The sequence below is a fragment of the Manis javanica genome, chromosome 11 (assembly GCF_040802235.1).
Source record: "Manis javanica isolate MJ-LG chromosome 11, MJ_LKY, whole genome shotgun sequence".
Taxonomy (NCBI): domain Eukaryota; kingdom Metazoa; phylum Chordata; class Mammalia; order Pholidota; family Manidae; genus Manis; species Manis javanica.
Window position 1 is genome coordinate 10,015,925 of NC_133166.1, and position 21,758 is coordinate 10,037,682.

The 21,758-nt window shown below is 43.2% G+C and overlaps 1 pseudogene; it reads right to left on the reverse strand.

The window, feature by feature from the left end:
* Nucleotides 1–2,986: 2,986 nt before the first annotated feature.
* Nucleotides 2,987–20,772, reverse strand: LOC108395116 (type 2 phosphatidylinositol 4,5-bisphosphate 4-phosphatase pseudogene; annotated as a pseudogene).
* Between the last annotated feature and the right edge of the window lie 986 nt (nucleotides 20,773–21,758).

Consider the following 21,758-nt stretch of genomic DNA (forward strand, 5'->3'; position numbering starts at 1 on the left):
CTTGGTCTGGCGCCTCTCCACCTCCTTTGTCTCACTCCGCATTTTCCCTCTCAGGCATTTTTTTCTAATCAATGCCTCCCACTTCTAATCTCATCTCAGAACTTCTCATAGGACCTGGCGTGACACGGGAACTTCCCATGAGTGAAAGAAGTCTTGAGTGACTGAATCTCAGGAGGAGCTCTGATGCAGCTGAGCGCCGGGAACCTGACGGCCTCCCCGCCTCCTTCTCCCTGGTGCTCCTTCGGCTCCGTCTGCCTGGCAGCTCATTCTGCTTGCTGCACACTGGCTTCCTTCATTCATCTGGTGAGGAAACATGGTTGTCAAAACTCGCAAGTTCCACATCTGGCAACTCTCACCATCTGAGATGTTTACTCTTTCTCACTTTTAGCTTGAAAAATTGAGGAAAAGGCTCTGTTGACCTTGCCTGGGTTAGTTGCCCACCTCTGGGTCAGTCTACGGTGGCCAGCAGTAGGGTCTGTAAGAATATAGAATTTCCTGTGCAAATAACATGGTGGCAGTTGGGGGAAGAGCTATTTCCAAAAGGACAGAGAAGGTAGCAGAGGTAATGCCAATGTCATAGATGAGGGTCCACCAGAGCCCCTGATCTACTGTGTCACATCAGCCAAACTCACTGGTGCACCTGAAACTCCAGAGTTAATTAACGGTTGAACCGGTTGAACGGTGGGAACTGAGTTTCTACTATGCACCATGGAGACTGTGGAAGAGCCTTTGGATTATTGTCTCTTTTTATAACCTTCACAACAGATCCTGTAGTTGTTACTCCTTTCTTAGAGATGAGGAAACTAAAGCTCAGAATATTTTTTTATACTGATTACATTTTTTAAATTAAAGTATCATTGATAAACAATCTTATGAAGGTTTCACATGAACAACATTGTGGTTTCAACATTCACCCATATTATCAAGTCCCCCCACCCACCCATTGCAGTCACTGTCCATCAGCATAGTAAGATGCTATAGAGTCACTGCTTGTCTTCTCTGTGCTGTACTGCCTTCCCCGTGACCTACCTATATAGGGATGGTTAATTATAATGACCCTTAATCCCCTTCTCCCTCCCTCCCCAGGCCCTTCCCTTTGGTAACTGCTAGTCCTTTCTGGGAGTCTGGGAGTCTGCTGCTGTTTTGTTCCTTCAATTTTGCTTTGTTTTCATATTCCACAAATAAGGGAAATCATATGGTACTTGTCTTTCTCTGTCTGGCTTATTTCATTGAGCATAATACCCTCTAGCTCCATCCATGCTATTGCAAATGGTAGGATTTGTTTTCTTATGGCTGAATAATATTCCATTGTGGATATGTACCACATCTTCTTTATCCATTCATCTACTGATGAACACTTAGGTCATGAAGCCCCGAATATTAATTAATTCACAGTCATCCACTGAGTAAATGGGGGAGCTAGGATTTGAAAGCAAGTCTCTGTCCCCCACTCCTGGCTGGTTGTTCAGTATTAAGTGGAGCCAGTAATGGGATAATTTATTTTCACTTTCATGACAGATTGCTTTGGGGTGGCATGTGCATAATTCCATTTTTTATTTTTCTGTGTGAAAAATCACATTTTTACTCCATTAAAATTTTTTTTTTACAATAGTCTTTATTAGTATATTTTCAAAGGTACATATGATCCTGAGCTACTTCATGTAGACATTTATCATTTACTCTTTGAAGTTTACATGTATTTTGTTACCAACTCTCTGGTGAGTACATTTTTATACTAATCTGGAACATAAATAACTTAAAATATTCTTATCCCTGGAATAGCCACCTAATTTACTCAGATCATCTCATTACCTAATTCTACTACATTAAAGGCTTTAGAACATTATTTCTCAATTAAGCAATTTCTTTTTCAAAACTGCAAAGATGGGCAGTCCAAGAGCTGATTCCTTAAACCCGAGTAAATTCTTAGAGAACTGTGTTGCTTTTTGTTTTTGATTTATTCCTTTCAATGAACTTGGTAATAATTAGACCATCTATATTTGAGAAGAATGGCAAAAGTAACTACCTCTAATCTCAACATTTTAGCTAGTGAAAAATGTTATAGGCTCCCTTCATATGTAAATAGTCCATAATTATCCCAGTAAGTAATATTTACCATGGTCTAAATGAAAAGGGGGACAACCCAATGTAAATAGATCTATGTTTAAATGGTTGTGTTATAAAAACATGTTACCTGAAATGCCTCTCCAGGCTCTGTAAAGGAATACATACAGCTGATTAACATTAAATTTCATAAATCTAGGACATAAAACCAGGACTTTTATAATTGGCAAACAACAACAACAACAACAAAAACAGACAAAAATGGAAGACAAAGTTCTGTGAACTTTAAGAAAAAACATTTATCCAACATTATCACCGACTGCGGACAAATAAATATTTTCATTCTTAAATTTTAAATTACTACCAAAATATTGTATTTTCCTACAAACAACAAAAAACAAGCAAACAGTATCTAGAAATGGTTCTTATCTGACAAGAATGTCAAGTCTTTGAAGGTACACCCCAATTTTTTTCCTAAATAAGGTCACTATGATCTTAGGTTAAAGTTGCAGTAAGCAGTTCAAGCAAAATGCATATTGCTTAGATTTTAAAGCAAGCAATATTGATACTTTTTAATTAAAATGTAAGTATAAATGTGAAGCTATTGTAGAAACATTTTTAAACACTTCTTGAGAATACTCACAGATCAGCAAGTAATAGGATAACTAATTTAAAAATAATGAAAAAATGATGTTTGGTGACAAATCTAAAAACATCTTTACAAGATGTAATAGAACATGAAGATACAGCTTCACTATTCAGAGCGTGAAAACCAAACAGCAATCAAAACAAACTCTTTGCATATAATGTAGTGCAAGGAGCATTTGTTCATAAAAGACTCCCAAAGTATTGAAACTTTATGCATAAACAAGAATGGAATCCATTAGGATAAATGATTTAAGGATGTCCAGAGTAGCTTGTCAAGAACTGCTAGATGTTATTACCTGCTCACTAAATCATAAGCAAGCTTATGCAAAACTGTGTTCTGGATAGCTCACTCTTATGGCTCCCCAAAAACAAGCTCGGATAAGGCAGATCAAACCTAAGAGATAAGCAACTGCCCAAGAAACAAAGGTTGCATGCAATCGTCTTGCAAAATCTTGGCTGCCAACAGTTAATCCAACTCCAGTGAAAATACATATCATTGCAATGGTAATACACACACAGCAACGTCTTCGCGGAAGAGCACTACCCACCAAGGAAATTTTTTTGCAGTGTGGACATTTTGCCGAAGTGTTGAACCTCAGTTCCATCCACAGAAATGTGTTTCCACAGTGCCTACACACGACCCTCGTACCTTCTGGTTGGACTAGCAATGCAGGTTGAGCTGGTTGTTTTTCAGAAATAAGCATTACTGGGCCAAGGTTAATTATGCGTCTACAGTTGGGTCCTATTCGCCGAGATGTGTCCTTACAAATGAGGAGACAATTAACAAGGGCATCTAACATATTTCTTCCCTGTTGGAGGGTTTTTGATTGGCGTAGCTTCATTGCAAACTGTGCACTTAACCACGTGCTGATGAAGCTTGCCATCCAAATTGATAAGAGATTGGCACACTCGGCAGTTTATTACTGGAATACCACTGGCATCTGGACTGGCAATGACTGTATATGGAGGTGGGAGTTCCGCTCTAGGGCTGCTTTCTTGTAAGTACGGTGGGGCCGTGGGAGTGACGCTTCCCGAGGGGGATGCTGACAGCAGTGGCGAGCATTCGTCCACCCCATCAGCAGCCACTACTGCAGCAGCGGCGGGGCCGGCGAGGGCTGAGCCGCGGGCCTCCCTCCGTGGAGCTGGTGGCTAGTGCTGAAGCCGTGGCTGCCGCCTGGGAGGGTCCGGGCTATGTCACCAGGCAGGAGGCGGGGGGAGGGGAAGGTGCGGGACCCAGAGGCGGGGGAAGGAAAGCGTGCCGGGAAGTGTGTCTGGGAGAGCGGAGGGGAGAGAAAGAAAGGGCTCCATTTAAATATTTTAATAATATTTGAATAAATCTACTATCGCTGTGCCACTGTCTGTAAGAGGGATGAATATGGATAAAATTGGTCTCTGCATTCAAAGGAGCTTAACAATCTAAGATGAGGTTGGAAGAGTGGGCACGGGATATAGACATTTACAAATAATACAAATGAGAGAATGTTAGAGTCAGGAAGGAACATGCCAGGTGTGGGACGGACGTGACACTCCCCATTGTTCCTAATTGAACTGCTTGATTCTTAATAACCATCTTAAACAATTTTAAAAAATGGTATTTATATGTGGAAAATATTTTGGTTTTTTCATGTGGCCCAGTACATTATACATTGTGTTCCATTCTCTGAGCATCATTTAAACACTTAAGAAAGAATGAATAAAAATAACACATTGTACAGGATTTACTCTACTATTTAGCTAGATGCTCACATAATTACCAGATTATCATATTTAATCTCCACTGAGGTCCTGCTAAGTAGAGAATAGCCCAAATGAGGAACAAAGTCTTGCTGAGTGACAGAAACAGATACTGGAGTTTGGGCTTCTGAGGTGGCTGGCATTTGAAAAGGACACTGTGCAGAAGAGAAGCTTCAGAAATATGCATAGAAAACTTCTTGGGCCTTTGACTAAATACCAGTATGATTATATGCAGGGTAAGATTCCCCAAGGGCTGGCAGAGAAACCCCCAGGGGCTGAAAGCTGAACAAGGACCCCAGAGGTCATACAGTGCTTTGAGATGTTGGACTTTCAACCATTCTGAGTGAAGTGATCTCATGAAAACTGGGGGAATTTAGTGTAGACATCAAAGAGGCCATGTTTTAGAATGAGGATCACGTCCTGGAGTCAGCACAACTTTAGACATATTCTAACAAAATGCAAAACCAAGACTCAACAAGATCAAGATGGTCTGTTAGTAACTTAGCTGCCTGCTGAAATAAAACTCCACACTGTTCAAGGGAAAATAAATATAATCTAGACTGTCTGTAATTTAGCAAGTAGGTGAGTGTTTACCGTAGCCCCTGATCTCCTGTGGAATGTCAGCCAAACTTTTCTAGTCCTCCGTAAAATGATGATTTTTAAAGTCCCTTCCAGTTCAAATTTCTAAAATTAAAGCTATCATCAGAGCTTGGTTTCCCTGGTACCGGCTAGTTAATCATGTCACTGCTTAGGCTTCAGGCTTCAGAATCTATACAGTGACAAAGGAACTTGATTCATGAGAGCGTCTCCTTCCATTATTCGCCTATTACAGAACAACATTATCATTGACAGCCTTCTGAGAAACAGGACAGGTGAGGTTGACACAGGCGGGATAATTGGGAAGAGACTTGAGCTCTGGTGGTTTTTCCCTCTTTGTAAAAATAATCCATCATCTCCTCCAAGACCAAGGCACCTAAGACGACTGGTTATCTGGGCCGGGATGCCGGGGGCATCCGAGCTCGCCCTCTGCTGGTCAGATGGAGGCATAGCATGATCTGTGAAAACTGGATGTGTGGGTGGACATTTGGGTCTCGAGCTTCTCATGTTTTTTAATCCCTGATACTCCTCCTCTGGGGCTCCTACAATTTTTTTTAGGGCTCCACCATGTATATGTGTAGGTTCATGAATAGGTATATGTGTATATATATAGAGAAAGAGAAAGGGACAAGGGAGGGAAAAGTAGGGAAAGGGAGGAAGAGAGGGAGAAATAGGAGGGAGAGAGGCGAGAGGAAGCAGCAGAAGCAGAAGAGGAAGAAGAGGGAAGAGGAGAGAGGAAGGAGGGACACAGAGGGCAAGAGAATTAAAGAGAAGACAAAGGAGTTGAGTCTTAGGAAGGATAGGTGGATTCGCCTCTCTCCTTGACAGGCTCTGGTTAGATGGAGAAGAGGGACTCCAGGCCTAGGCAGGGCCATTCACTGTGCGGTGGGTTTTCTCCTTCGCTCAGTGTTGGAGAGGAAAGCCCAGGACCAGAGTCAGAGGACCGGCCCTACTGCTCACCAGCCAAGGACCTTCAATGAGCCCCTCAACCCCTGTGAGCACCATTCACTCATCAGTTCAGTATTCAATATTTATGGAGGACTTCTATGTTCCAAACCTGGTGCTAGGTGCTAGGGAAATAGAAAGATGAAAGAGTCATGGCCCTTGCTCTCAAATTGCTGACAATCTGATGACGGAAATAGGGCTTATTTCACAGTGACCAGTCTGAGCAGATGTATCTGGGAGAGTCCTGGGACCCAGTCAGTGAGACAACTGCAGTTCATGGTGGTGAGCACTATGATGGGGTAAGCATGAAGCGGCAGCTAAACCTCTACTTGGCAGAGGAGTTGCAGAAATTAGCCCAAGCTGTGTGACCTTGGACAGGTCACTTAATTTCTCTAAGCCTCTCTCCTCTTCCTACTTCCCAAAATAGTCAAGCACTTTCTCCTCTGAGCCCTCATGGGCAATGCTCTCTGGATGCAGTAGGACTCTCTGGTCCCATCATAGCACTTGAATTTCCTTCTCAGTATTGTCTGTATTTTATTGAATGCCTACTGTTCTAGGCAATGTCTTGACGAATCTGATGTTTTTGGTCTACTTTTTCCTCCTAAGAATCATTTGCAGTAGTTTGATATCATGTCTGTCTTACATTCCAGTGAATTTCACAGCAATTAAAAACTTGTCCAAAGTCACAGAGTTGAGAAGTGACACAGCAAAATTCCAACCCAGGTGTCATGACTCCAAAGTGCTTGCTTATAAGCTGCCTCTCTCAGGCTCTTGGAGCTCCTGGATGCGGAGAGCTGTCTCTCAGCGCCCCAGTGCAAATATGGCAGGCTGCAAGGAATCCCATGCCATGCAAAGTCCTGTGGCCAGGTGGCACCAAAGGGCACTCCCATGGAGGCCCTAGAGGGAGTCTCGGCAACGTCTGGGGCCACGATTGTGACATGGCGAGCACCCACTGCCTGGTATCTTCCTGTCATTTGTCAGTCAAAGCTGCTTATTTGAGTGACAGTGGCACTCACTCACTCTTTCAACACTTATAGTGCCCTTTCTATGCCCTTAACCACAGAGGGTGGGTCTGTGCAATCTCCATCATCTAGACTTGCTATTGATGGATCTCACGTGGAACCCAGAAGGAGCTGATTCAAGGAACCTATGTTGGCTGGGAACCAGCAGTGCTTTTTCTCTTTGCTTAGCCCATGGTGTTGCTGAGCCTTCTGTCTTTCATGAGCCTTCATGCCCCTGATATCCTGAGAGCCTCTCTTCTCACAGCCTCCTGGGGTGTCAGACTTCTCTGCTCAGCCTCCCACTCCCTTCTCTTCACCCCACTTCTTTTTCTCTTTAGCCTTTGGCTCAAGTGGTCATTCATTGTTTATTGTGCATATTGCATATTGCGGAACTGTACGGGATCCCTGCGGGTCAAGGATGTGCTGAAGCTAATAGCCTCTTAGCATAACTCCTCAGAGTTGTGCCGAAATGGCCTCTGCTTCTTTATATATATCTCAAGCAGCATTGCAAAAATCCCCTTTCTGTTTTCTTAGCTTGGTGTGTACTAGGGCCTTAGAAGGAGGATGGTTGTACACCGTGCCCACAAAAGAGAGTTGGGGGGGAGGAATAAAGCATCCTGGCCAGCCATTTATAAAACCCTCCTCTGTAATATACTCTAGAACGATTATGAAAGCAATATTTGTGGGGGGTGGGAAGAGAGGCAGAATTTGAAGTGTATGAAGGGATTCCGTGGAAGCAGATCTAGGAAAATCTGGTAAGCAGAGAATAAAGAGAGAAAGGACTTAGTATTGTTGTCATTTCAGATTCTGAATTCTGAGTTAGAATTCTGCCATATAAGGAATGTCCCTGTGACCTCCAATATTAAAGCTCCCCAGGCGTCCCTTTCTGAGGCAGTGCGCAGAAAGGGCTGAGTTACCCAGATCCATTCAGCGTCCTGACTCCCCACCTTGACTCCGGGCTAACTGATCAGGAAGCCTGCCACGGGGCTCTATGAGCACCTGCTGCATTCCCCAGAACCCTATTCTACTAGTTCAGGCTCTCTTTTAGCTCGAATTTCTGCCCTCTTAGCTTTTGAGGTCTCCTGGTCAAATTAAGTTCTCTATACACAAAGCAAACACATAGCACTTCTGAAGCATCTTGCATTTATGAACTTATTTCAACCTTATAATAAGCTCAGGGGGCAGATAATGCTGTTGCCCTCATTTTACAATGAGGAAATTGAGGCACACGGAAGTGGGTAATTTGCCTAGGTTCACACAACCTGGAAGCAGCAGAGCTGGCATTCAAACCAGGTAGTTTTCCTCCAGATTGCATGTTCTCAACCCTCTCTACACCATCTCCCAGCTCCATGCCTCGTGCTAGGCTCTGGGCTTTGCAGTGAAATGGACCTGCTTTTAAATTTTAGTTCTGTTGTTTAGCAGATATGTGGCCTTGGACAAATAACTTAGGCTCACTCAGCAAGCTTCAACTTCCTCATTTATAAATTATGGTTGCTAATTGCATCTAAGAGTCTTATAGAAAGGTTTAAATTATATGTCATGTAGTTAGATATATATATATATAAAACCATTATGCAATGATCTTGATCTATATTTATCATTCGCAAAATGCTTGGCAATGGTGTCTTTTTAACAAAGTGCAGCTGTTATCACCATATCACAGATTAAATCTGACTCTTACTTAGTGGTTCTGTAATTACTACTCCCAGCCCTTAACATATACAAAGGCCCCAATTTATGTATGGCTGCACCTCACACCAGCATCTATCTCATTGTGTGGCACATAATGGGAACTCCATAAATGCTTGGTGAATATACTAATGAATAGATGGACGAGTGAGTGAAGTGCTGGCCGTACAGTGAGACTTCCTCATGGTTGGTATCTTTGGCCCTCTGGCTGGGGCCCTGAGGATGGGTGAACCTCACCAGGAATCATAGGATAGGCAGTGGGAGAGGGAGATCTCACGCTTTTGGCAATGCCCTCCTGGTCTTTCCCAGCAAAAGGACTCACCCGAGCTCTTGTTTACTCTGTTGGCTTGGGCGTCCTCCAGGCGGTGACCACACCAGAGTCCCAGCCAGGGTCTGGGGTTTGTGTTCTCCCAACGGGACACATCGCTGCAGACTCAGTTTGCTAGTTTCAGTTCTAGACAGTCTTCAAAGTCGCAAGAGAAATGCCAGCTCTGTTTTTCTTCCAAGGACTTTCTGGGTCCTTGCCATAGTACTTCAAGTCTGTTTCTCAAATATACATTTGATGGCTTCTTGCTTTTCACTGCTCATAAAACCTCTAGAGGTAGGAGTTGACATAGCTGGGACGGGACACTCTTCTGCCACCCACTGGCTGTGTGAACTCGGGTGAGTTAAGTGCTCTGAGGCTCTGTCCCAATTTCTGTAAAACGGAGGTTGTAAAGATTAAATGGTGTGCTGTGAAGTGCTTAGCACGATTCCTGACTGTGTTAGTCAGGGTTATCCAGAGGAGTAGAGCCAAGATTCATTAGGAGGGACTGGCTCACTTGATCTGGAGGCCGAGAAGTCCCACTGTCTGCTGCCTGCAAGCTGGAGGCCCAGGGAGGCCAAACCTAAAGTCCTGAGAACCATGAGGGCTGGTGTCCGAGGGCAGGAGAAGGTGGCTGTTCCGGCTCAAGCAGAGAGCAAATCCATCCTTCCTCTGCCTTTTTGTGCTATTCAGGCCCTCAATGGCTTGGACGATGCCCACCCACACTGGTAAAGGAGATGTTCTTTACTCAGTCTACCTATTCAAATGCTAATGCCTTCTAGAAACACACTCACAGACACACTATAATGTTACCAGCTATCTGGGCATCCCTTAGCCCAGTTAAGCTGACACAGAAAATTAACCGTAGGTGACGTGAAAGCTTCATTGTCTTATATCACATTCCTTTAAATGGCATGAATTAGTAAGGATTTTTCCATTTAAATGCTGTTGGCTTTGAGACCATTCCCTTACTGCCTAAAATGGCCTGTCCTGCCTCTCTACGCCAAGAAAAGTCCCTGCTGCTGACACATCAAAAGTAGGGCCAGTGCCCGGAAGATGACTGGTTAGCCAGAGACGGGTAAGATTCCTCAAGGGAGGAACAACCTAAGACAGGCACAGTCGCAGGGGGGCCATCAGGTGAGAAATTGGGGATCAACAGAGGTGAGGCTCAGAACCTCATCCCCCCTGCTTTGAGAGAAATCTTCTGCATCCTTGGATGTTTTGCTGCCCTTGTCTAGCTTGGATTAATACTTAGTCCATAGGCACACACCTGATCATCTACATTTGCCCTCTTACAGCACTAAACTATGTTTTCTACCTTTATCTTGCATCTACCTACCACTTCAGCATTTTATTAAAAATAAAAATAATAATAATAATAATAAAGGGAGAAATGTGGGATCAACATATAAATCAAGTATAAAAATCAAACGAATATTCATATTTGACCTGATTGTTTATAGTTCATAATGCGTGATCAAAACTGAAAGTTTCTGTGATGACTGCCCTTGTACTGTTCACCATGTAAGAATTTATTCACTATGTAAGAATTCATTCACCATGTAAGAACTTGTTCATTATGCTTCAGAAAATTGGAGACTGACGAGAGTTAGGCTTGAGATGGATTAATGATTGTACATTGAGCATTGACCCCCCTATACTGAATTTTATTGTTGTTAACAACCATTTGATCAATAAATATGAGAGATGCCCTCTCAAAAAAAAAAAAAAAAGTAGGGCCAGTGACCTACTTTTACTGCCCTGAATGTCTCAATTTCTGGCCACCACTCCTTATATTCTAGAACATCCCCACCCACTCTGTTACATCATGACAGGCATTAGGATCTATGAGTCTTTGCTCTCTGGCAATTGTGAATGTGGAAGTCCCTGGGGGGTGGAATTCCTGGACACAAAGAGAGCTATTCATCCTGTCCCTACCTCCAGCAAGAGGTGTCACTTTCTTACAAGAGTCATTATTATCGTCATTATTGTTATTATCACTATAGTAACAAGCAGGTCCAATTCCCTCCTAAATACTTCAGAGCACTTTTCCTAGGAACAAGGATATTCTCTGTCAAAATACGTAAGCCAACAGTGTTACGATGCTATAAATTATAGCCCTGATTCAACTGTTGCCAACTGTCCTGATACTACTTGCCCCTCCCCGCGTGGTGAGGAGCCAATCCTGGATTGTGCAATTGGTGATCACATCTTCAGTCATCTTGAATCTGGAGGCTGCACAGATTATCAATCCCTTTGTTCTTTTGATGGCAGCCCTGCTTTCCTGCTCTCTGTCATGGGGCAAGAGCTCAGCGAAATAAATCATCCCGTTCAACGCCCTCCCCAGTACTGCAGTAGATCTGTTATTTGGGGGCTGGATTTATGCCAGTGCCTGTGAGATGGCTGAATGGCCAGAGCATCCTGTACAAAGCTTAGAAAAGTAAATTATGTATCTGCCATACCTATTTGAGAGCAAACCCGTATCTCAGCAGCTCATTTCTCTCAACTTGACAAAGAAATATACTGTCACGAAGGGCAGCTCCTATGCCAAAGTCAAGCTTTAAAAAATGTTTTTTCCTTTCTCTCTCTCTTTCCCTTCTTTCCTCCTTCCCTCCCTCCTTCCTTCCTTTCTTTGAGCTCAGATGACCAAAAGATCATCTTATAAATATCTTACCTATATAACCAAACCTAGTGGTTCTGACATGACTAGCCCACAGTCAGGCTGCTCCCACTAGTCAGGGTTATTTTTAAATAAGCAGAAGCCAGGCAAACTGGCTTTTTGGTAGCTGGTCTCAAATATACCAATAAAAGCAACAAAATAAACTCACATACAAATCATGTAAGTTTCTTGAAAGTCTTCTCATAATCATGTTTTGAAATGATTTGATTATATTACTTACTATTTTAGGATTGTGTGTCATATCTGGGAAATTTTTGTCCCTTTTCTGGAAATCTTGTGATGTGAGAAATCCTAACCTTAAACTGCTTTAAAATGTAATGAAAGTTTCCACAAATAATGAAGACAAAAATTAATAAAGCTGATTTCATAAAATTGCTATATTACATCTTAAAAGTATTAAGATCTTTATTCTTTCGGGTTTTGCAAATCCCCTGCAATATTTTAGAACCACTGCATTTTGCATCTGTGGCTGTTTCATAGGGTTCAAACGGTTTTACTGTTCCCTAGAAGGCTTAGGGGCCTCACGCTCCGTATGTAAGGACCTCAAGGGTAGAACCCCCCTGCCCACTTTGAGTCCCACCTATGTATGTTACTACTATTTTGGCATCCCTGGATGAGACACTCAACATTTCTCTCAGTTGCAATTTTCTCACCTAAAGTTGGGATAAAAATACCTCAGAGAAATGACTTACATGAGATAACACACAGATTCCCCATCTAGCTCTGTGCCAGGCAAACATGAGGCACTTAGTAAATAGTAGCTATTGTTAATAATTACAGAACTATTGACAACATGGGATTATACCACAGCTTACATAAGGTCAAGTATGTGAAAATGTTTAGGACTGTGATGAGCATGTGAACACTGTTACTGTGTTTCCTGGATCTTTGTCATCCATCCACAGATGTGACTGTGCTGTTTCCCTGGTCAGACAACTTCGGCGACTCCTTGCTTCCTACACAGTGAAGCCTCAAGACGCCTAGCATGGCATTCAGGGCCTCCTGTGAGGTGACCTCAAAACCCGCTGTTCTCCCAGCACCTGCCTTTAGCACCTTGAAAACCTCACCATTTCTGGGACCCCCTAGACATTTACTCCATCCATGCCTTTGTTCATGCTGCTCTCCATGCCCAGGCACGGTCCTCTCTGTTCCCATTCCCCAGGTCTGCTCATCCCAAAGCCCCAGCTTTTACAAAAGACAACCTATGGTTTGGTCTATTGTTTTCCCAGCCTGCAGTCTTGCCCCTCTCTGATCTGTTCTCTACAGTGACACTTGGGAAACACGAACGGGATCCAGCAGTTCCTTGCTTACAGCTCTTCAGGGTATAGTCCTGGCTCTTAACCAGGGTCTACAAGGTCCTGACAACCTGGCCCCTGCCTGCCTCCCAGCCCCACCTGGCACTACTCTCCACCTACCTGCAGCTCTGGACTGACATTAAAATTCCCTAAGTCGTTAAATACATGAACACTCTCCTCACCTCTGGAGCTTCATGTTTGCTATTTATGCTGTTCTGTCTGCTGAGAACACTTCCTGCCTGTCCTAGATAATGCCTGTAGGTCTCAGAGTTATTATTTCCTCAGAGAAGCTAGCCTTGACCCCTAGACTGGAATAAAGTTAAGATTTAACACTATCACACTCATCAGACACAACTGAGCCCTGCATGTGGGAGTTCTGTCTCTCCACTTGATAGAGCGATGTAGCGCAAGGCACCTATTTTGCTCAATGTTCTATCTCCAGGACCCATAAAGGGCCAGCCCCATACCCATCCAGCCAGCCAGCCAGCAGCATGTTTACTGAACACCTACTACATAGCGCTGAATAATGACTAATGATGCTAATTCATCTTGGAGATTTGGTGGAGGGGGAGGTGTCTTTTGCACAATAAAAAGTTATTTAGCATCCAAATATGTGACTTTCTTTTAATGTACACATTTTGCCTCATAAATCACGATTCACTTGTTTAAGTTTTTAAAAAGATTTATGAAAGAAGAAGCCAAGTCTTGGGTGAGGTCTGTCACAACCTAAATGGTGGGTGGTGGTTAGAGCAGAGGAAAGCAGAGGAACTGAGCTCCAAGCTCCCCTGCTGAGCTGAGCAGCCTGGAACAAATGATTCAACTTCTTCAGCCTGTAGTTTTTTCACCTGTAAAGTGTGTACAATAGCAACTGCTTTATCAGCCTCTTGGGGCCTTTGAAGGATTCATTAGATCATGAATATGTGTTTTATGAACTGTGAAGAGCAATACATGGTTGTGAGGAAATATGCTTATGAAGGCCATGACCTTGGCTGTTACGGGAGGGGAGCAGATGAGGCGTCAAATTGGAAAGTATTCTATGAAGTCCAGACACCAAATGAAGAAAAATGGGGAATAGACATCAAGAAAGGGAAAGCTGGAAGCAGCATTTCAAGGACTAAATAGCCAGAGAAGCATCACACCCTCCTTCATTTCAATAAACATAATGGATGCCTGTACATGAGCGCACAGAGCAGGACATCATTTATGATTTACCAGCCTTCCTATAATCCCCTAAAGCAAATATTTAGATTTCAGATACAATGATGGCTTGGAGCTATTACTCCCTCGAGGAATTTGGGCCACAGTCCATGGAGACTGAAGAGAGGCTTGAACTTTCTCCTGTTTTGGAAACTTGTGAGCTTCGCCAATCTGTTGGCAGAGCTGTTCTGTCCCTATAGGTATTTAGCTAGAAACTCTGCCCCATTTGCTCACACCCGCAGAGGGCAGCGATGGCTTCCCACATTGCCCCTCTGCAGAGGCTCCTTTCTGGATTATTGGGTTGGTGATATCTGTACCCACAGACAGGGGCAAGGGGCTATGTGCATTTGAGTCAGCGCCCAAATCTCTCACAAACATGTTCCTTGTGGAAGGAAGGATTTCACCACCACCATCAGCATCAATAGCACGTCTTGATTACCACTGAGTGTCTGGGCCACTTTGCACACTGTTCACTCTTCCTTTCAAGATGCTGTCTTTGGAGGTCTCTCTGGACAAATGTGAACCATTGTGGAAGGAACAAAATCAGAAATAGTCACAGCGCTGAGAAAGAGTCATAAGTTAAGTAAACCACTAGGGGGCGATCCAAGAATGAGCAAATGTCAGCCCTGTTGGCAAAGGAATGTTTGCTTGGGGAGAGTTTTTTTTTTAGTATATTTTTCAAGCTTGAAGAAATATGAGATCGTATAGTCTGAGTCTGCAAACTAAGAGTTTATTTCAAACTGTCATTTAATTGGGGTGTTATTTTTTTTTAACTTAGAGAGGAAAGGTCTTCCTAGTCAGAAACACTAAATAAGAGTTGTAACAAATCACAGAATTAGAACAATAGTGTCCCTTAAAAACTTAGATCCCTTCTCCAAGGCACTTAAACTTCCAAATGTTGGCAATTTAAAATAGGTTTTAATTAACAATATATATACACGATGTGACAAGAGTGTAAAGGAAATCTGGGAGTACTTTATTAGCACATAAAATGAATAGAATTGTGCATGATACGAATTATACTTGTCTTGATGTTACAAGTTCTTAGGTATGTAATGCAGCTTTGTAGATAGGACATGTTTTTTCTAATGCATCTTTTCCCAGATAACTCAGTATATGCCAACTTGTTGCTCATAGGGATTACCCAGAAGCTTCAACAAGGATCAAAGGTCTCTCTTGCTCTGTGCCCCCATCGCCAACCAGGAGGCATGGTTCATTGCTACATTCTCAGGAGTTCTATGGCACTTGCTGTAAATAGCAGAAGAGCATGAACTCTGCAGGCAGACTGCTGGGATATCAATCATGAATTTAGCTGTGTACTTTTGTCAAGTTACTTAACTTTTATTTGCCTCAGTTTCCCCATCTCTGCAATGGAGATAAAATCAATGTCTATTTCATAAGTTTATCATCAGAAGTAAATGAATTAATATATGTAAATTACTTAGAAAAGTGTAGTGTCTGGCACATAGCAAGTACTCAAAAATGCTTATTGATTTCATGAATGAATCACTTGATACTCACCCACTGGAAATCATTATAAGAACAAATTCACAAGGAAATTGAAGGATCCATGGATGGCTTTTCACTGGCTATAAAAAGTCAATGGGTCAGTGGCAAACAGGAGAGTTGAATAGGGATGCCCTCTATAGAAGAAACTCTAATTGGGGTTCAGGTCCACCAGACAAGCCTCTTTGTCTCACCTCCAGAATGTGGTGACAATCAGTGACCAGAAATACAGAGTATTTCAATAAAAGTGTAGAGTTTTGTCTCAAAAATGCCAGCCAGCCACTTAGAAAAGTTCTATCTGCCATCACAGGATTTCTTGTTTTGCTTTTTTTCATCTTTTCTATTGTAGCCATCTAAAGAGCTTAAAAATAGCCGCATCACTGACTTAACTCTCTAGACAGATTGATAACATTTCAAAAGAAAAGGTTTTAAAAGTGACACTAAAAGAACCACTGTATAAAGGGGTTGCAGACCTCTAGAGTCAAGAAAAACATGATCCACACACATTATAAATGAAATAGAGAAAATGTCTAGGGAAATGGAAGCCCACAGTAAGAAGGTAATTTAAAAAAATCAAATCAAAGGCTTTTTTCACCCCCAAACAACTATTTTCAAGCAAAAATAGGCCATTTGAAAAAATATGGCTAAAAATAAATCTGATCACAAATGTTGATGTCCAGATTTATAGACTCAAGTGTGATCATTATGTTTTATCTTTTTCACAAAGTATTATAAATAATTGGATTTTCAAGTCAAATTCTTTTTTCCAGACGAATCTCCATAGCATTGTATCATTTTTGAGACCACAGATGAGTAGAAATGAGGAGAATATGGGTATCTAAACATCCTGAAGCACTTAGTGAGGCATAAAGAAGTTGATCAATAAAACTATAATGAAGGAATTGAATGCTTTCTTCCTGATATTACATTATAGTCCATCAACAAACACATTTTCCATGAGGATAGAGAAAAAAAGAATTGGTGGTATCTCGGTGGGATCTTCTAACTCAGTGTTTGGCTGGTCTGGCAACTATCCTGGAGTAGTTAAACATGTCATTTTAAAGGACAGTGTCCTTATGTCTAAGAATGGCTTATCCATGGAGAATATTAGTCATGCTAGAGTTTCACTGGTTTACCAAACATGGCATTTTCCATCAGAAAACTGGATGTAGAGCATATACTAATGAATCGCAGAAAAGAAATGCACTAGCCGAGCAGGACAGTCTAACTCAAAGATGTCTTAAAACGTGAGAACCACCTTCAATTAGTTCAATTTACAAAGTGGCGGTTCCTTTTCACTAACACCGAGGTATTCTTACAAAGATGGGAGGTATTGAGTTTGAATGCTCTGGGAAGTACAGCAAGAGCTGTGGCTACAGTGACCTTAAAAGGGGAGGACATAGGAACACCTCAAGAATGGGGATGCGTCTCATTCTTCTCTGCAGCTCCAGGGTGAGCACCATGACTTCCATCAAGAAGAGCTTCTTGTGGAATGAATCATTGGTGAGGTGGGCAAGGGGCAGCCTAGGCAGAGGAGGGGAGCCTGGGCCACGGTGGAGGCTTGAAATCACTGATGCATTCATAGCAACTTGCTGGAGGCCAGGTTGTATAGCTGGGAGCGATGGAAGATAAACCTGACCACCATCCTGGGTGGGTGGTAGATCTGAGGCAAAGAAAACTAAGCTTTTCCCTCCAGGGGCCAGAATCTAGTCAGGAAGACATATAGGGAGGTGACCTCCTCAGGTCTTTGCTCTAGAACATGCCTTGGGTGGCTGGGGGGTGAGTTGGGAGGCTCAGGATCCAGGTGGGAGACTGTGTAATGGTTTAAATGGGAGAGGATAAGGGCCAGAATCAGAGCTGCAGCAGAGGAGCTGGAGAGGAGAGGGATAGCACAGACATGTAAGGACACATTGCCTAATAACATGTGAGATGTGGGGAGGAAGCCGTCTCTGGACCACAAACTAAGTCATAACAGATATGCATTCATTTTCTCACCAAATATTTCCTGTGCTGGACCACGGGCCAGACAACGGAAGATACGGGGACTCTGGAGAGGCTCATAGTCTAGTTGGAGAGACAGATACATAAATCACAGTAATGTAATACATGGTAGAGTACAATAGACTATGTATAAGACACCACAAGAACTTCATTCTGGAATATGTTTGGATGCAAGGAATACTGGGTCCAAGTCATGCTGAGTCATGGCGTGACAGGTTATATACTTACTGGGGACATTTATTCAATCACTCATTTGAAAAACATTATGCATTGAGAATCCATGTGCCAGGCTAAGGGTGGGGATATGACAGACAAAAATCCCTACCTTCACGAGATTGCCTTCTGGTGGCAGAGAGCAACAAAGGAGAGAAAGAACTTTGATTCAGAGAATGTGAGATGATTACTGCAAACGCAGGAAGGGGAGGAGGACTGCCAGAGGCACGGGCTGGGGAGGGTTGGACTTTCGGAGAAGATGGTCAGGGAAGGCCTTCCTGAGAAGACAGCTCTGTTGACAACAGGGCTGAGCCCCTGTCCCCATGACTGCTGCTCCGATTTCAGCCATTTATTCTGTTTATTTCATTTCTGAGACTGCCCACACACCCTTCAATGCAAACACTTCCGTCTTGCTTCATTGGATTGGAACTCGATGCTTCTCAAAACTGTCCTCGCTCTTTATGGAAGAGAATGCCTTAGTCCTTTTAAAGTCTGAAGACGAGGGGCAGTGATAAATCAAGACTAAGACGGCACTTGGTATTTTTACACAGTTGATACACACATACACAAATACCACACTGAAAAGTCATCCTCACTTTCTGCCCTCAGAAAACATCAGGCGGGGCAGGAGGGGGACAGCCATGGGCCTCCCGGAGGCCACATTTTCAGGGCCCTTGAATCTGGACTCCCCCAGGGAGGGTGCGGCTCTGGATCCTTGCACTGTCTGTGGGCAGAGCTGCCCCAAGGCTCTTGCTGGAGGATTCACTTAATCAGTTGTCTCAGGCATTGACAGATCATAGCCGGCCAGCCCTCTACCCTACAGCCTGGCCCACCTTAGCCAGAGGGACATTTTAAAACACAACCTGTTCTTGTCCCGCCCCTTCACGCTCCCCATTCTTGCACTTGGCTTCAAACTTTTTTTCTGGGCATCTACGAGACATTTCCCTGGTTCTCCTCCGACCTCTTTGGCTGCCTCTTCTTAGTCTCTGTGCCTCTTCCTCTTCTTCTCTAGGAATCCAACTTAGAAATGTTGGCAGACCAGGACTCTGTCCTCTGCCCTCTTCTCTTCCCAAGCTCATCCTCCTCATTCTCTCTCCAAGGAATATTATCTCATTCTGTGGCTTTAAATGTCATCTACATGCTGATTCAGTATCTTTCTGCTGAGCTTCACAGTCAGAGATCCTTATTCACAACTGGGGTGCTTACCTGACATTTCCACGTGGGTGTTTAGTAGGTGTTTCATACCTAACGTGCCCAACACAAAAATGCTTGATCTTCATTCCCCTCAACCCAAACCTAATCCTTTCCCCCCAGTCTTTCGTATCCCAGCAAATGGCACCTGGATGCTCAGGTCACAAACCTAAGTGTCATTCTCTTTTTTTTTTTAATTGAGGCATAATTAACATAAAACATATTATTCCAGGCATACAACATAAAGGTTGGATATTGCAAAATGACCATAAGCCTAGTTAACATCTGTCACCATATGTGGCTTACAGAGATTTTTTCTTGTGATGAGAACTTTTACGATCTATTCTCTCAGCATCTTTCATATATACAATACCCTAGTAACTGTGGTCACCATACTTTAGATCCCCATGATGTATTTATTTGATAGCTGGAAGTTTATACTTTTTACCCCCTTTTACCCATTTTCCCTCTTGTACAGACAAACCTGATCCTCCCAGGGACTCTTAGGCTACAGCTCCCTCAACCTGGAGTGTTTTTCTCCCAGATCTTCAATGGGCAGCTCACAATTGGGTGTAGCAAGACTATGAGTTTTCCATGGGTGATGGAAGAGGATGGATGGGCTTGGGGTATTTTTCTTGTTCACCACTCAAGAGGGCTGCCTGCACCTGAGGGTACCTCAACAGTAGGAGGCAGAGGTTATATTACCAGAGGTAAAAGCTAAGGAGGATGCACGAGTTGGTGTTAATCAGAGAAGCAGCAACCACTGGGGAGAGGAACAGATATTTGGCCTTTCCCTCTTCCTGTGTTCCACTCCAGGCTACTGGAGGAGTGAGAGCCCAGAAGAGTGAGGATCTTTAACTCAGATAGGAGGGCTTTAAGTTTTAAAATAAACTGCATTACGATTGATTCTCCAAAAGGACCCAGGTAACTGCGACATCAGTGTGTCCAACTCCAACGCCATCGTCTTATATAAGTCTGCTACCCTAACTCTCAGTCTCTCATATACTTGTCCTGGAAGCTGGTTTATTTCCTTCTCTGGGAAAACAGCCAACTAAAAGCAGATATGTTGTTCATCTGCTAGAAATGGTCTGTGTTTACCTCCTATGTACTCCAGACCCTCTCCCGTCAAAAGGGTTTATAAATGCCCTGGCCCCCCACCAGAGGCCTCAGAATGCAGATCCACTCAAAGAAGGCACGCAGGAGGAACCACAATGAAAACCCGGAGATGAGACACGCAGGGAGCTGCACCCCCACACCCCGCCACCCCAACCCAAATTGTTCCTAGCTGAACTAGGATGGCTGCCGGTCTGCATTCCATACAGTGCTTTGAAGGGTCTACCAACCAAGATGACCAGACACTCTGGATTCCCAGCACATACTCGGCCTATGCCTGCTGTCCTAGCCTCATTATTCGTAGAATTCCCTTTCTGTCAGTCTCACAAGAATTCCATTCTGGATGATAAATTAAATGGCGACTCTGCCAAATATCCACAGAAATCAATTGACCAAAGCAGTTTCAAGGTGTCCTTGAGCGAGTTCATGACAAAGACTAAGAGAAAAGCAGGCATGAACAGAACTCAGGCAATGCAGGAGAGCCAGGCCTGCACAGGGACTGTCTGCTAGGCTCCCTGGCACGGTGAGCAGCCCCAAAGAGGAGGTGCTGAGGACTGCATCCGAGTTCCTCCGGACACCCTGGGTGGCCGTCATTTACCCATCAGCTAGCACATGGTAGACATTAGAGTCCTTATGCCAGTGTAGACTTGTCATCCTCAATGAGTTCTGAACCAACCTACCTTAGGTAGTGACTCAGGGGTCCCTGGGGGCTTGCCCACCCACGGAACAAGTAGACAGAGTCACACAGAGTGAAGTGCATGATCTTAGCGTTGCAGCTCACTTTCTAGGCTTTTTTTTAAAAATCCATTTCTGATCCAAAAAAAAGTAAAGAAAAAATACACATACAGCTCTGCCACTGACTGGCTCATATTCCTGAACCTTTGTAGCCACCCCCGCCTTTTTTTCTTGGACTAGCTCCTTTCTGAAATTCAAGCTTCTGAATAAAGTCCATGGAAAAAAATATGTCCCAAATTCTGCCACAACCTTCTGATTCTCAGCAGCAAATGACTTTCAAGCTTATTCTCTTTCGTTTTAACCTCTGGACATTTTCAAATTTGGATACAGGGTTAAACCCCAAAGGCACTAATACTTGACACCATTCAGAGCTTATCATTGTTTCTGCATCATCACCTTGACCAAAGGCTGTTAGAGTAATCTCCAAAATGTGTTTATTAGAACACTAAACTCTTCATAGGCATTATATGAGAAAACAAGGGTTCTGTAATCAAAGATGTTTATTGAAATGCAGGCGTGCAGGTTTTAAAACATTAGCATGTCTCTTTGCTACTGGGCTCCTTAGAGCTTTCAATATGCAAACAAGTGAGTGAATCCCAGATAAAGAGGGGGGGATAGTTGAGAGGCACTGCCCTCCTCCTTGAGGATGATGCACTTTTAGTTCATGGTAAACAATCTGGAGGATGAGTGTTTACGGCACACGTTTTGGGAAATGTGTTCTATTAGCCTTACTAGGAATATATCCTTACAATGTATGACTAATACATGTAAAACACTAATTAGCAATATCACAAGTCCTTTTTTTACTTCAACTTCCGTGATAGTTTAGCATCATGCTTCCTTTT